We start from the raw sequence: 18,000 nt of genomic DNA on the forward strand, positions 1-18,000 counted from the left end.
ACTAACGCAAATTCTTTACAGATGAATGGAAAAACTAGTAGAAGCCGACCTCGGGGATGATCAGTTTGGATTCCGTAGAAATGTTGGAACACGTGAGGCAACACTGACCCTACGACTTATCTTAGAAGCTAGATTAAGGAAAGGCCAACCTACATTTCTAGCATTTGTAGACTTAGAGAAAGCTTTTGACAATGTTGACTGGAATACTCTCTTTCAAATTCTGAAGGTGGCAGGGGTAAAATACAGGGATTGACAGGCTATTTACAATTTGTACAGAAACCAGATGGCAGTTATAAGAGTCGAGGGACATGAAAGGAAAGCAGTGGTTGGGAAGGGATTGAGACAGGGTTGTAGTCCCTCCTCTATGTTATTCAATCTGTATATTGAGCAAGCAGTGAAGGAAACAAAAGAAAAATTCGGAGTAGGTATTAAAATCCATGGAGAGGAAATAAAAACTTTGAGGTTCGCCGATGACATCGTAATTCTGTCAGAGACAACAAAGGACTTGGAAGAGCAGTTGAATGGAATGGATAGTGTCTTGAAAGGACGATATAAGATGAACATCAACAAAAGCAAAATGAGGATAATGGATTGTAGTCGAATTAAGTCGGGTGATGCTGATTGAATTAGATTAGGAAATGAGACACTTAAAGTAGTAAAGGAGTTTTGCTATTTGGAGAGCAAAATAACCTGATGATGGTCAAAGTAGAGAGGATATAAAATGTAGACTGGCAATGGCAAGGAAAGCGTTTCTGAAGAAGAGAAATTTGTTAACATAGAGTATTTGTATGGAGTGTAGCCATGTATGGAAGTGAAACATGGACGACAAATAGTTTGGACAAGAAGAGAATAGAATCTTTTGAAATGTGGTGCTACAGAAGAATGCTGAAGATTAGATGGGTAGATCAAATAACTAATGAGGAAGTATTGAATAGGATTGGGGAGAAGAGAAGTTTGTGGCACTACTTGACCAGAAGAAGGGATCGGTTGGTAGGACATGTTCTCAGGCATCAAGGAATCACCAATTTATATTGGAGGGCAGCGTGGAGGGTAAAAATCGTAGAGGGAGACCAAGAGATGACTACACTAAGCAGATTCAGAAGGATGTAGGTTGCAGTAAGTACTGGGAGATGAAGAAGCTTGCACAGGATAGAGTAGCATGGAGAGCTGCATCAAACCAGTCTAAGGACTGAAGACCACAACAACAACAACATAACATTATTGGCCAGATTTCTACAGACGTAATTATAATAAAAAAGAACTAAACTAAATTAAATTAATTTCCACCCGAATAGGCAATGAAGGCCCAGCGGTACCGACCGGCTGCTGCCTCATCCTAAGGCAACAAGAGTCACTGGATTCGAATATGGAGTGGCATGTGTTCGGCACACTGCTCTCCCAGCCATATAGTTTACGAGACCAGAGCCCTAACTTCACAATCAAGTAGCTCCTTAGTTTGCCCCACAAGGGCTGAGTGCATCCCATTTACCAACAGCGCTCAGCAGACCTGATGGTCACCCATCCATGTGCTAGCCCAGGCCAGCAGCGCTTAACTTACGTGATCTGACAAGAACCCGTGTTACCTCTGCGGCAAGGCAGTTATAATAAATAAAGTAATACTAATGACTAGGGACAGGATTTTTATGATAGGGCATATATTTACCAGTAAAACTAGCACTTTTCTTAAATACATATAAATTCTTGTTAAGAAGAAACTAAAAGTATTAATGCAATTTTTCATTTATGCAAATATGGCCGTTTCTCTCTACTAGAGCATATTTTATTAAGTAATGGGTACCGCTAATACTCGTTATATTTTCATTGTTTCAAAGAAGAAAACAACTTCTCTCATGCAACTTCCGTTTTCAACACTGCGTTTCCCAGAATTGCATCATTTTGTTTCCTGGGAAATGTCAAATATCAACAGATCACCTAATTCGTCTGAATTCACAATATGGACCTCACATTTATGCAACAGTAAGTATGTGTAGCATATTGTTATTCCATGAGCAGATAGTCGTTTAAGCCATTCCAGAATCTGCAATGCAGACAAGTGTTTGATTGTGTTATTTAATTTTGGTGAAGTCGAAAGTGTGTAGTAGTTCAGAAAAAAAGCCTAAAATGAAGCAAAGTGTTCAAGCAAAATTACTATAGTGCATGTCCCAATATAGCGAGAAAGTATTTTAGACTTATGGTAAAATGCTGTATCATAAACTGTGTGATCTAAGGGTAACTGCGAAGAAGTCATTTAACGTTCAGCCGCATGTGGCAACAGAAAAAAGAAACAATCGTGGCTCACAACGAATTGAAAATGGAAAAACGCTACAGAGAATGCTCTAATACTGACAGTCTTATTTACCTTTCTCTGAAGAACTTTGTTCAGGTTTTCTTCCTATATATAAACTGAGCCAACCAAAATTTAGTGAATTCATAGAAAAATACATAGACAGTTCTCATTTGATGCTTCCACATTAAGAAAGGATTATATCAGCCGGACGTACAGAAAAACAATGCAACAATTCAGACAATATAGATAAATGTGAGTATCAATCGAGGAAACCGCAGACACTGGGGTAGTACATTTTCCAAATGCCAGGAATTTTCGAAAAAGAGATAGAACCAGTAAATATACTAAAAGAGATGATTAACGATACTGTAGCAACCACAGAAACGGAAATAAAATTGTGAGGTAGTAAAGTGGAGTCGAACAAAATGAAGAAGCAAACAAAAGTGTTGCATTACTCCTGTATAAGACTAAAAAGAGACAATTTAAGACATTGTAAGTGTGTATGCACCAGAAGAAGGAAAAAGGAGTGAGTCTCGAACCTTCTGTGAAGAACTACAGAAGGCTCTGAACAAATACAGCGCTACTGATCAGATTGTTCTGATGGTTGATTGCAATGCCAGAAGAGGGGCTACCTCAGCAACAAATACTATAGAACCTCTAAAAGAAGCGGTATGTAAAGAAAATGGAAAAATAATATAAAAATATTGTGCTATAAGGAGAGAAGAAATACTGCCAAATGTGTAGTAAGAAACACAATCCAAGAACATTGGAATAGAGTTCTTTCTAATATCTAGAATGAGGGGCAGAAAATAGCCTATAAGATTTTGAAAACTTTAAACACAACAGAGAAAGAGAAGATACAAATAAAACATTTTGAAGAAGAACAATCGATAAATAATGACAAAGGATTATGATATGATGATATAGCACAAGAATCTGAAATTGAAACAATAGATGACAAGGGATTAGATGAAATACAGTCTGACGAAATAAAATCTGCCTTAATATCACTTACAAAACGAAAAGCGACTGGAAGAATTGGTATTAATGTTGAATGGCTTAAAAATGCAAGAATGACGATACATCTGCGACTGTTACATCTCTTAAATGGATGTTGGAAGAGCAGGAGTATTCCTAAAGACTGGAAGATTATTAAAGTGATATAAGTTTTTAAAAAAGGAGGCAGAAGCCTATGCAGTAATTACAGAGGAATAAGTTTACTTGGTTCAACATAGAAGATAGATACTAATATTTTGAACACAAGACTTAAAAACGTAATGGAAGTAGCACTGCATGAGGAACAAATGGATTTTAGGAAAGGACACACTACGATAGATGCAGTTTTTATTTTACAACAGATAATAAAAAACGCAGAGAATATATAAAGAAACACACATTGCTTTCATCGACTTTTAAAAAAGCTTTTGACAATGCCAATAGAAAGAAACTTTGAAAATAATGAAGATTTATGGATATCCAAAACATATAATAGATGCTATAAAAAGTTTGCATCAGATGACGACTGTCACTCTAGATAAAAGAAAAATGACTAATGAGACACCAACTAAGAAAGGAGTAAGATAAGGCGGCTCAATCTCCCCAACTTCGATTAACATTTACATACATGGAATAATGAATATATAGGAAACAGGATTTCAAAAAGGTATATAAATATGCAGGAAGACTCTTTTAAATAACTTAATATATGCTGACGATGCAGTGATCCTAACAGATAAAGAAGAGGACCATCAGAAATGAATTTACTTATCGAAACAAATAAGTGCGAAATTTGACATGGATATCAACAGGAAAGATTGAGACTTCGACCTTCATAGGGAAAAAAAAACATTAGAATCAAAACATAGGTAGATCAATAGTCTATAGAGCAAGTAAATCACTTAGTTACCTAAGATGTGAAGTGAAATATGACTACAGCAAAGATATAGAAATTAACTTTAGTAAATTTAGCCAGGCATGTGGAAAAATTAAGAGAAACCTTAAAAACAAAACTTGAAAAATACTCAAATTAAATTCTGCAAAACAGTTACAGTATTCAAACTATTGTGGGAAGCGAGACCTGGGTGGTTAGTAAAAAGCAAGAAAACCATATTCAAACACAAGAAATTAAATTCTTGAGACAAGTTAAAGGTTGCACTTTGGAAGGCAGACCTACGAATGACTTATTAGAGAAGAACTAAAAAAAATTGTGTCTAAATGATAAAATTGTGGAGTATAGGAGAAAACGGAAAGATCACTTAGAAAGAAAATATAAGTGCCAAGGAGGAAGAGATATAGAAGGTAATTTCGCCTAATACCTGAAGAGAAGAAGACGAAGAAGAACCTATGGGTACCTTATGCCCCAAAGGCTTCAGATATGAGAATGTGCTACTCTTTATAACAAATGCTGCCCCTTATATTGAGAAAGCTGTCGAGTCACTAAAAATGGATACAATAAAAAGATGCATGTGACCTGTTTAGCTCGTGTCTTACCGCAGAGCTGAAGAAAAGTTTCATAGCAAATTCAAGGACGTTGACAAATTTATTGGGTGAGTCACAGAGGTATTTTACAAAGCTGATTCACGATTTTCAGCACTTCCTTACCACCATCTCCCATTTTGACAGTACGGTGTCCTGGATTGATGTCTGGAGCTATAACGACCAGAACTTCAATGTTGTTAAGCATTATCAATTCATTCGATAGCAGTGAAGCCACCTCAGTTGAACTAGTCCAAGAACTGATGACTAATCCTGAAATTTCAGGCAAACTTTGGAACGTAAAATCATATTTTGGATTTATTCCTACCGCCATAACTGCTCTGGAGCAATCAGAAGTGCCACTAATGAAGCAGACTGAACAAGTCAAAAATATTGTGACTAAGTTAGAAGTGGTTTGTGGTAAATGGGAAAAGAAGTGTCAAATAAAATGGAAAATGTGTTAGAAAATGATTTTGTTGGGTGAAAAGTTCTCTCTTAATCATTTACTTCTAGATCCAAATAATTTTGTACGTTTTAAATATGCTCCTCTTGTATCAGCTAAAGTAAAAGTAAGTTCCCCAAAGGACAAAACGCTGTAGGCTGCAGTAGCTAATCTCCTTCATTTTGAAAATTTGCAGAAGATCTGTATTGTATATTGCAACTCATATCTTATAAACTGAAGTAAAAATGAGTATATACAAAAACATAACACATCATAGGTTAAGTATGTTCTAATACTGCTAATAAAAAGTACACTGCAACATCAAATTTCATAATTCAGCTTGCTTCTCATGCACGTGTTATTCTTAAATAAATAATTCATTATCATAAGTTGACTTCTTAATTCTTTTGCAACAGAAATCTTACCTCATTTTAGTGTTGTTAGACCATACTTTTTATGTCATTGTGCATATTTTTTGAAAATTTTTGTTCAAAACAACATATCTTTGTGCATATTATGGTGATTATTAAGATCATAAAGATCCTAGCTCTACCAAAGCTGACATATTATGTTAATGACAATGAAAAATCCTTTATGGAACACTATTCAAAGTCTTTATTATGTGACACAAATATTGAGAAATTATATACGTAACACCTGTAGGAAATTATAGTGTGTGTAGATTTTCTGTTACATAGTAGTATGTAAGTGTGTTCATGTATTTATGAATCGAAGTCACAGATTTTAAGCTGTAGTATACACATTATTACTGACGTACTTACGCTTTATAACTTAAGAAATGTACCATGATGTAATAAAATTCTTGTATCTTGGAGGACTTTTGTAAAACACATGTCATATCCGTCATATGCTGGTTGGGCGTTGCTAATATGGATGCTTGAGTAGTGTAGCGCATTTCCTTGTGAGCCACAGTAAGGTTTTTCATCTCTTTGTATATCCTTTTTATCTCCTGTCACGTTGATGATACACACAGTTTAGTCTGCATCAGGCATTATTTCTTCTACAGTGGAAGACATGAGTGAGAGAATTTGCTGGCTTTGCACTGTGGGGTTTCCCAACTGTTTGAACAAATTCCTGTAGGGGAATCTGCGATGAGTTCTCTACATGAGTCTGATGACCCTATTTTGAGTAGAAAAATTCTTATTGCTTGAGACTGATTATCCCAGAATATAGCGCCATACGTCACATAGGAATGGAAATACTAGTGTAATATGCTTCTTTGGTTGCCTCTTTTCCAAGAGTGGATGGGATCATGAGAATCTCTAATGCTGCTTAGTTAACTCTTCTGCATAGATTGGGATACATACTGTTCAACTGCACTTCCTACGATATTCAGTCCCAGGCATAATGAAGAATTTCCTTTTGATATTTCTTCATCTCTGAATGTTATATGGTCATGTGATATAGTTTATTACATATAGTGCTAAATTGTATAAATCTCTTTTTGTTGACAGTCTGAGACAAATAAATTCAGAACGAATGATGCAACCATAGTTAGGTAGTTTTTTTGTGGCTTAGTAATAGGAATGATTGTGTCACCAGAAAATAGAATGAATCGTTCTTTTTACTTCTACAGCTAGGCACATAGTTTATAAAAAATAAGGAAACATAAGAGACATCACTCAGAGCCCAGGTCATGGTTGCCAAGTCAAATAATACTGGTGATCCACTTGCATTGTTTACAATTCCCTTCTGTTTCCTGACATTTAAATATGGTACATGCCACACCTCTGAACAATAACTTGTGACACAATGATCAGCTCACTTGAATAAATATTTGTTGTTTATACAATCGAATACTTGAGAGGAGTCATAGAACAATCCCACATGGGACCTTTTATTGTCAGTGGACTCTAAAACTTGATTTCCAAGTGAGAAGACAGTCTGTTCAGTTACAATGTCATTCTACAAACCAAACTGATTTTTGTTGAGGATCTTGTAGTTATTAAGACATCCGATATCCTATCATAAGCGGACTTTGCAAGATAGTCTTATTACTAACTGTGGTAGCTAACATCGCAATTCACTAAAATGTGGTTTTTATGTTGATTTATGAGGTCTAAGTTGATGTGCGAACTATTTTACTTGAGATCACAATGGTTCTCAAATAATGAAAATTTGAAATTAGCCTTTTTGAGGTAGTGTGCTAAGAAACGTGTGTTCTACATATTCATAAATGTGAATAAATTTACATTTCTTACTTTTCTGTGAGACAAAATTTTTTATACAGTTGGTGAACGTACATACTGAACCACTCTGACAGTTAAAGTGTTTATATTTTGAAAACTGGAGGTTTTTCATCGTCTCTAACTTCATTTATTTAGAATAAAAACTGATGTCAGCGCTTCAGGCTGCGTAAAATATTGGAAAAGTTGAAAGTTAATTTAACCAGAATGAGAAATTAAATCCTTAATTTTTATAGCTACTTTGGGCATATGCTTTATATTTGAACTGTATTTAAACATATTCAATTGAGTACATTGTTAGAACACTTACTTTATCTCATTACTGTTACTTTTGGTAAGAACCAGAATGTATTTTTAGTTTCCAGGAATTGCCTGTTCTCTACACAAAGAAAGATAGTCAATCTTAGACAGAGCAATGCCTTTGTTTTGTCACAAGGCATTGGAGTCATAATTAGTCTGTGTCAGGCTTTTTTATTGTAAATACTGTTTACGTTGCCAATGCAATTTAATCCAGTGTTCTGTTGATAAACCAGCTAAGAACGAATCAACTGTTATTCCAGGGGTAATCATCCTTGATGAAGATAAGAATTTATTGGTAGTGTCTACTTCCACCATAAAAAAGTATTCCAATGAATTAATTTTCAGCCATGTTTTTTTAAGAATTTCTTTGGATCCATACCAGCAAAATGCAGCAAAAGTAAGAGGAAATTTGAGGACAATTTCTTTGGTTTTCATTTGAGAAATGCAGCAGCAAGATCCATGAGAAGCAGATACACTATTCTGCATTCATTCCTGAAAATGAAATCATAGAAACTATAAGAAAGTAATTTTCTGAAAAGGAGAAGACTCATGGAAAAACGAAAGACTGCTTATGAAAACCGTAACAGCTGCTGTCTCAAAAAAAAGCCTTAACCCAATATTTTATGTCAGCCTAGAGTCATAGGCATCTGGCACTTCTGTTGATTTAAGCTTTGTAACATTAGCTAAAGAATATACTGTGCTGCAATATGAGGAAATTAAACTAAAATCAGCCAAAACCAGAAAGAAAGAAAAAAACGAATTTCACTTGTTCCTGTTAGTTGGCCAAACAAAGATATTACAAAACTGTTTGCTGTGTTAAAATGAACAGGAAAAAGGGAAAAGCCATAAATTCATTTGGGCTTTTCTCTGAAGTTCAGAAAAAAATACATTTTCCTTACACTATCACTTTTGCTTTGCCGCAGTGGATACACCGGTTCCCGTCAGATCACCGAAGCCAAGGACTGACGGGCGTGGCCGGCCCTTGGATGGGTGACCATCCAGGCCGCCATGCGCTGTTGCCATTTTTCGGGGTGCACTCAGCTTCATGATGCCAATTGACGAGCTACTCGACCGAACAGTAGTGGCTCCGGTCAAAGAAAAACCATCATAACGTCTGGGAGAGCGGTGTGATGACCACACACCCCTTCTATTCGCATTCTCAGTTGAATATGACACGGTCCCGATGGGCCACTTGTGGCCTGAAGACGGAGTGCTTGCGCTAGTGCTAATATCTAATCACATATGCCTTGGAAGCAAGATCTCTAAAAAAAAAAAAAAAAAATCAGAATGTTCTGATTGTAATTATGTACAATACAGGGTGGTTCTATTAACATAAAACAATTATTTGTTGCATTACGTGAGACATATGATGAAGTTGCTGCTCACCATATAGCGGAGTCACAGATAGGCACAATAAAAAGACTGTCACAAATATAGCTGTCGGTCAGTAACGACAAACATGCTCGTGCAAACGCAACTTACACACACATGACTCTAGTCTCAGGCAACCGAGGCCACACTGCCACTGTTAGTTGGCCAAAGAAAATTACAAAACTGTTCGATGTGTCCAGATAAAAGGCACTTTTGCAGTGTGGCCTCAGCTGCCAGAGACTGCAACCAAATGTGTGTGAGCTGTGTTTGCATGAGTGTGTATGTGTGTGTTTGTTGTCTAATTTTGAAGTAGGCCTTACTGACCGAAAGCTATATTTGTGACAGTCTTTTTGTTGTGCCTACCTGAGACTCAGCATCTCAACCATGTGGTGAATAGCAACTTTCCTGTTCACAGTATTGTAATATTTATATTCTGCTGAATTAATCACACAGAATAACTTCTTTTAGCATGTGCTAGATTACAATTTTTGAGACTCACTTCTGCACATTTTGAAAATTGGATTTTGGTTCAATGATCAGTGGAATGTCTTTTTTGTTACCTTTAGACAGCTGCCCCCATCCTGACGCAGTCTGTCATTCACTACTCAAAAAAAAAAAAAAAAAAGCGTAGACAAAATTTCTCATAAACAATGGTTATCTACAGATGGTACGACATGGGCGACTCGTTTCCCTTCCAGAAAGATTTTTTAATAATCTTATTACAGGTAGCCAAATTTGGTTTATCGTATGACTACACAGTTTCGTTATACAAAATCAGATTCGGCCTCTTATAAAATGTAGGAAATAAAGCAAACATTTTATTTTGGTAGATTTTGATGAAAACTTCTCGTTTATTGACCAAGATGCAGTGCGAAGTTGTAGTTTGGTGAACAGTCAGGTTACACGTCATCCTTTGTTGTACACTTGTACCAATCTGAAACTCATTTTGCGCCTTTTATTTATTATTTGTGACTCATTCATATACCACAAGTGTACTTTATGCTTTTCAAAGAACATTACTAAATTACATCAAAATGATCGATACCATAACAGTCTGAAAATAAATATGTAATCGGTGTTGGAGCTGCAATACAAGGCGGAAAGAAAAACTGGTAGTATAATGATTCACAAAAAGTAGTATGGGAGGTTGAATCAGAGTGGCATTTCTTTATCACCAGTCATGGAAAAACTCCATGTGACGGTGTAGTTGGCACAAGAAAGTCCCTTGCAGCCGGCGAAAGCAAGTCTCCAAATGTCAAATGACAGTCAAACTATAACAGTGGTGTAGGCCTTTTTAATTTTGCTGTCTTCCAGGTATAAAGTATTTATCAGGCACAAGTATTAGAAAACGAAATACACGTGCAAGAACGTTTCACCAACTGCAAGTTTTCAAAATTTCTGGGTCAAAGCGCTTGTTTCAAAGACCTGTCTTCACACCGTCAGGACAAAGCTTCATTTAGCATTAAGGGATGGTATAGTACAGCTATGTTGCTTTAACTATGATAGGAAATGTTGGATAAGAGCTTTTTCTTCCGCTTCTGGTCATTAGTGACCGCGTTAAGTAAATATTAAGCATATCTGCAAGCCTGTTTTGCAGGACAAAAGCGTTGCTTTCTTTTTCTGCTCGCCTGCCTACCTTCCTTTGCCCAGCCATTGTTCTGCTTCTGCTCATCTTGGAAGCCCTTAAAGTTATTATCAGTGATATGTACTTAGATCGGTTAGAATTATATTCTTGATATAGTCCAGTGTTCTTGACATCCTTTCTTATTTCCTTTAATCATTTATGAGATTTTAGGTCTCTTGTTCAGAATGTTAACAATATTCGTTAGTCGGGTTGCATCTATCCTGAGCAGATGTCCGTAGAACTTTAGTCATCTTTTCCTTATTGACTCCAATAGCCGTTCATTATCCCGGTATAACTCTTCTCTTCCTTCCACTGTATGCCCGCGGCCGTCTATTATCTTAAGGCCCCTGTAAACGAGTAAACTTATTTCTCAAATACCCCTTGTCTAGCCATGGATTTGCCAAACAAGCCGTACATATACAGACAAAACTGGTCAGTTTAACTTCACATTCAAGCAGACGCTGTACGTTCGTGAGTGCTTTGAAAGTACTGAGGATGGCCACAACTGCAGACAAAGCAGTCCTGACATTGACTTTGGTACTACATTTAAAGAAGAAAAACCCAAAAAGACGCTGGTCCAGGTAATGCCTTAAAATGAGAGATTTACCCATGAAAAACTGCTAAAGGAAATATCATTCTCAGAACCCGATGATTACATCAACTTTCTTCGAATGGATAATGAAACTTTCAGAAACTTGTAAGGCCTCATCAAAATAGGAAACTTGTCGGTCAAATTCGCTCTTATCTAGTCACCGACGTGTCAAACAAACCTGTGCAAGTACCAAGAAAGCTTGTCAACTTAACTTTACTTTTGAAGCAGACTCTTTACGTATACGCTGCGTTTTGGTACTAGTGGGGAAGCTATAAGTGTAGATAAACTGTTGCCACTGATTCTGGCACTATGCTTCAAGAAGAAGGAAAAAAGATGGTGGTCCAAGGAATGGTTTAAATTGAGAGACAAGTATACACATGAAACCTATTAATGGAAATGTTACACTCAGAACCTGATGATTACGTTAGCTTTCTGCGGATGGACAGTGAAACTTTTAAGAAGAAGGGTTACTATTATTTCACTTTCATATTGAAGAAGAAGACACAAGCACTGCATTCGAAAATTTATCCTCTTCTACTTGCTCCTCTAATGACAAAAAAAAAAGATTGAAATGACTCTGAGCACTATGGGACTTAACTTCTGAGGTCACCAGTCCCCTAGAACTTAGAACAACTTAACCCTAACTAACCTAAGGACATCACACACATTCCTTAGCGGTCGTGCGGTTCCAGACTGTAGCGCCTAGAACTGCTCGGCCATTCCGGCCTATAATGACATTTCATTAAAATACCACAAAATGGCAATATATTGCCCACATCGACCGTGGGAAGGTATGATCTATGCAGAAACCCACGGAAGGCGAGTTGTATCATGTACGTATATAATAATAATACGTATCCGGAGACCATGACAGAAGGTACGAATTTTGCATTTCATTTCTCTAGAATACCTCAGGAGACACTTTTCCGAACAACTAATCTTTTCGGATGAATCAACGTTTCATCTATCGAGTAAAGTAAACCGCCATAATGTAAGAATTTGAGGTCACAAAATTCTGACGTCGTCATCGAACACAGAAGAGACTCATGGGAATTGAATGTCTTCTGTTGTGTTTCTGTTGCCAACGTTTATGGATCGTGCTTTTTGGGGGGAAGAAAGTGTGTCACATCTGTACTTGTTGCAATACTGGTTGTTTCCTAACTTCTTGACGATTCCAGTTACTTCATTTTTATGCTTGACGGCGCCCCACCTCTTTTTCGCCTTGAGGTACGGCGTTATCTTAACACCACCATGTGGGATACACCATTGGGTCGGAAGAGGTGGGCAACAAGATCTTCTTCATTGCTTTTGGCCTCCCAGGTTCAAATGTCCAAGTGGGTGCAAATTCCTAAGGGACAAAACTGCTTAGGTCATCGGTCCCTAGACTTACACACTACTTAAACCAACTTAAACTAACCTATGTTAAGTATGACACACACACCCATGCACGAAGGAGGACTCGAACCTCCGGCAGGAGGTGCCGCGCACTCCGTGACAGGACGCCTCCCAAGTCATCAGATGCTTTTTTCTGTCGGAGTACATAAAAAACAGAGCTTTTGTCCCACCTACGACAGTTACTCTTCAAGTGCTGAGAAAGTGATGTTGAAGGAGTCGATTCAATAAGCAGGGGTCCGTTGATTCGTGAGTGGAATGAAATGAACTACCGTTTCGATGTTTCCCGACCAACGGATAGCGTTCATTTTGAGTGCATGGTACAGGCCTAGTATCTGTGCAAACATAAAACTTTGAACCTTCCTCCATTCCATGGGCGGACGGAGTGGCCGAGCGGTTCTAGGCGCTACAGTCTAGAACAGCGCAACCGCTATGGTCGCAGGTTCGAATCCTGCCTCGGGCATGGATGTGTGTGAAGTCCTTAGCTTAGTTAGGTTTAAGTAGTTCTAAGTTCTAGGGGACTGATGACCTCAGAAGTTAAGACCAATAGCGTTCAGAGCCATTTGAACCATTCCATTCCATGACGTGTACAATCTTTTATGGTTTCTCCGTAATAACCAAATGAAATCTGTACTTTCTTTTTTAATCATTCAGTATAACTTGAGATCGCTTTCAGGCCGCCACACGTCTCCTTTGTAAAATTTCTCCACAGGAATATATCATTCCTTACCCTGTACTGAGATGCACTTGATCAGACTGGTCTATCACTTGCTGCTTGAATTCACGGAAAGATATTCAAAACTCTGACACTTGTAGTCCTCATGTCAAATGTTTCACCGTCTAGTCAACTGATAACGAATCCTATCTTTTTGTGTTTGTCCTAATACTTGAGCCATGTGTTCGAATTGCTTTAGAAAGCAACCAGATGCTGCTTGCCATTCAGTTGGAACTTGTGTGGCATACAGATACTTATACGTCATTCACTTTCACCTACATGAGAAGTCCGCCTGCTTAGCTGGGTGGTAATCTGTTCGCCTCCCATGCAAGCGGGCTCGGGCTTCTTTTTCCGGTCGGGATGGAGATTTTCTCCGCTCGGGGACTGGATGTTGTCCTTATCATCATTTCATCCTCATCACAGCGCACAAGTCACCCAATGTGGCGTCGAATGAAATAAGATTTGCACCTGGCGGCCAAACTTCCCCGAATAGGGGACTCCCGGCCCACGATGCAATACGCTCAATTCATTTTAAGATGAGAACAGGCTTCAAAATCTGATGTCACCCTCAGACTATCTGATTGACTCGTTCGTTAGCTCATGTCCGCGTGCTTCATCTCTACAGGGTTTTGTGGAAGTGTTTATACTTCCTGCCAAATCGTTTGCTGCAAAATCTTTTCTGCTCTATTATCCCTTTTTGCGATCAGCTGGTCCAGCTTTTTCCTAGCCAGTCTAAACGGTTTTGTACTGTGCAATCGTCTCGACCCCTGCTATCCGTGTTCTCTTCCGTCTCTTTCACTCGCGTGTTTGTAATCTCTTTAAATTGTTCAAGCTTCGCGGTAATATCCTCCGTAATGTCATCGTACGTGCCTTCATTTTTCCTAACAGCTCGCTTACCTTTCTAAACGAATCTTTCAGTATCATTCTCAGTTACTCCTTCCTTTTCTTCGGCAAGCTTTGGACACCGTTTTGTAAACAGTGTCTGAAGTACAGACAAATGACTAGTGGAACGTGTCACAAGCTACCATTTGGTTCGTCATCCGATTTGTTGCTTTGAACCATCAATAGATCTAACGATGTTTCACCGCGCAGGATTAGCCAAGCGGTCAAGGGCGCTGCAGTCATGGACTGTGCGGCTGGTCCTGGCGGAGGTTCGAGTCCTCCCTCGGGTATGGGTGAGTGTGTGTGTATGTCCTTACGATAATTTTGGTTAAGTAGTGTGTAAGCTTAGGTACTGATGACCTTAGCAGTTAAGTCCCATAAAACTTCACACACATTTGAACATTTTTTTTTGAACGTCGCTTCTCTCTGCAAGGCCATGTTTCCTACTACTTCCTCGGAGTCCGTCTCGCTGCTTTTTAACCACGTTTCAGGAAAACAATCACAACTCTGAACTTACTAACGTTTCTGATTTCATCTTAAAGTCGACAAAGGATCTACACGTGAAAGTAAATACCTTACAGAAGAACAAAGACAACCACTGATGGAATCCTCGACCCAAACAATGTCACTCCCATGAACACATAATCAACCTACATAAAATACGAGGGTTGGAACTTTAATGGTGGCAACTATTTATTTACAGCTCGTACAAAATAGATAAACGTTTGAAAGTTTTACTGTCCTTCAAAGTAGTCACCAGCATTGTGTACAGCCAGTTGCCAGCGATGTGGAAGTAGTCGGATATTCTTAGCAGTGCCATTTGTGTTGATACTTCGCGCAGCGCGGTCTATTGTCCGACGATTTTGTAGCAATTCTGAAACGAATGCCGTGAAATGTTTCCTTCAGTTCAGAAATCGAGTCGAACTTAGGAGGGCTTAAGTCAGGGGAATGCAGTAGGTGGTATAGTACTTAGCAGCTCCATCAGTGAAACAAATCTGTAACAGCTTGCACTGCACGTGCTTGAGCATTGCCCTGCAAAATGATGGCGGGGTCCTGCAGAAAGTGTAATCACTTCTGTCTCTATGCTCCTCATTTTTGGAACACAACCCAGGACCAGCTTAGAGACAGAAGTGATGACACTTTCTGCAGGACCTCGCCATCATTTTGCTCGGCAATGCTCAAGCACGTGCAGTGCAAGCTGTTACTGATTTGTCTGACTGATGGGGCTGCTAAGTGCTATACCACCTACAGCACTCCCCTGACTTAAGCACTCGTAGGTTCAGCTCGATTTCTAAACTGAAGGAAACACTTCACGGCATTCGCTTCAGAACTGCTACAAATTCGTCGGGCAATAGACCGCACTGCTCGAGCTGTCAACACAACTGGCACTGATAAGAGTATCCTATGACTTCCATATCGCTTGCAACGGGTTATACACAATGCTGGTGACTACTTTGAAGTTCAGTAAAACTTTGAAACGCGTATCTATTTTGTACGAACTGTAAGTAAATAGTTGCCACTATTAAAGTTCCAAATCTCGTATAATCACAACTAAACTTCCGTCAACAGAAAATCACAATAGTTAATCTACAAGCAGAGAGGAAACATACACAATACTAAGAAATACTTCAATGCTCATTTTATTGTAATGATCGTTTACTCATAATCTAAAGAATCCATTATTTGACGTTTTAATAATAAAACGCTATCTGTTCAAAAAAAAAGAAATAAACGAGTGAACTACCAGTGCCAACATTAATATGCATTGACGTTTCTCAGTGACATGAATATTTTTTGCTTTTTGGGCATTAGACCGTGGGAAAAAAGCCAGAAACGCAAATACGGGTCATGAAAGCCTGCATTGTATGATCACACGAATGTCTGCGTGCTTCGACGGTCTTTCTCAACTGGCCCATCGTCTTTCCTGGAGTTTCCTGTCTGCTTTCCTTACTAGTTCCACGTCATTTTTCCTGCAATTGCTCATTCTCTTACCTCGCAGTAAATATTTATCTACAAAAGTCATGGCACCTGGGTGCCACACGTACTTATATGGTACATGTGAGGGATGTGGTTTTGATGTGGAAAATGGTGCTGAAATTCAAATATCTTTCTTAGGTTCTTCGCACGGTTGGCACTGAGCTGAATCTTCGAATGGTATTATCGTATGGAAACAAAGATTTAACTATTCTCATGATACCCACTAAATAACTAAAGAATAAGCCACCCTGAAATGAATCGAATGTCATGTGAAGGGCAGAGCATGCTCTTCAACTGAACGATTGATATGCAGTGCTGACCATTACACCATGAAGACGACATGCAACAAGCGTCAAGCATGAAGTATACTGCATGCTTCGACATGCAGATGATTAATATTTCAGAGCAAGAGCGTCAATCTGGGAGGAGAAACGTCATCTACATCATTAACATAAGAGTTAGTTATACAGTGTTTCTTTTGTCCGCTAATGTTGAGAAAACGGAACACGTTGAACAATTTGTGATAGGAAGTTCATATTCACAGGACATGTACATTCGTATGTTCTGCAGAAATGATTAATCTTTGAACCATATCAGTCCGCGGTTCAGGGTCGACGTCGATATCGCAGCGCGACACCACCCACCGGTAAAATGTGCCTACGGCTCCTGTTGTCGCTATAAACCGAAGGTAATGGATCAGTGTGACCCGAGCAGATGTGCAGGGTACCTCGTAGACGTATGCGCGAACCGTACAGTGCAACCGATGAGTTTGAAAGAGGGCGCATAATTGGCATGACAGAATGTAATGCATCTATCCTCGACATTGATGCTAGTGTAGGACCAAGAGTTTCAGCAGTGCAACAGGTCTGTGCGGAACGGTTCACAGAAGGCGGTAGAACTCGACGAGAGGGGTCAGGTCGCACAACACAGACCGTCTCACGAGAAGATCGACAAATCATCCGAATGGTATTGCAGGACAGATCTGCGTCCTCCTTGGCTCTGAAGCAACGATGGAACAGTGTAACACATCGTACACTATCAGGGGTGACAGTACGTTGCCGTTTATTACACCATGGTTTAAGTGTGGGTTGCCACTTCTCCGCCTACCTTTACGAATGTGCAGAAACAAGCTAGTCGACAATGGTGTACGGAACGTCACTGTGAACAGGAATGGTACCAGATAGTGTTTTCGGGCAAATCCAGTTTCTGTTTGTCTGAAAATGACGACCGAATTGTGGTTCGCTTCAGACAGGGTGAGCGGCATTACAGTGACTGCATTCACACAAGACTTGCAGCCCCAACGCGAGTCCTTATGGTGTGGTGTGCTGTTTGTTATAACCACAAACCACAGTTGGTGCATGTCCAGTGTGACCTACGTGAATGACATCCTGCGACCCGTAGTTGTACCCTTTCTGCATAACACCGCAGACGTCATTCTTCAGTAAGACAATGCACGACCACATGTTGCTACACTAACATGAGCCTTCTTGGTGTCACAGGATGTCAGCCTTTTGTCTGGCTCACTTGATCAGCAAACTTGTAGCCCATCGAAAATGTAGGCATGCCGCCTTGTGAGGGCCTTCATGCATGTCATCCTTCATTGGTCAGCATGCACAGAATCCTGGAAGGGAGTTGAGTGAGAGGCGTTCTGGCCAACCTTGGTCAATGTATTTCATAAATTGTTTGAGAAATAGGTCCTCAGCTGTATCTTTCGCAATTACAGATGCAGTGACAGG

The sequence above is a fragment of the Schistocerca gregaria genome, chromosome 3, assembly GCF_023897955.1.
Source record: "Schistocerca gregaria isolate iqSchGreg1 chromosome 3, iqSchGreg1.2, whole genome shotgun sequence".
In the NCBI taxonomy this organism is placed as follows: Eukaryota; Metazoa; Arthropoda; class Insecta; order Orthoptera; family Acrididae; genus Schistocerca; species Schistocerca gregaria.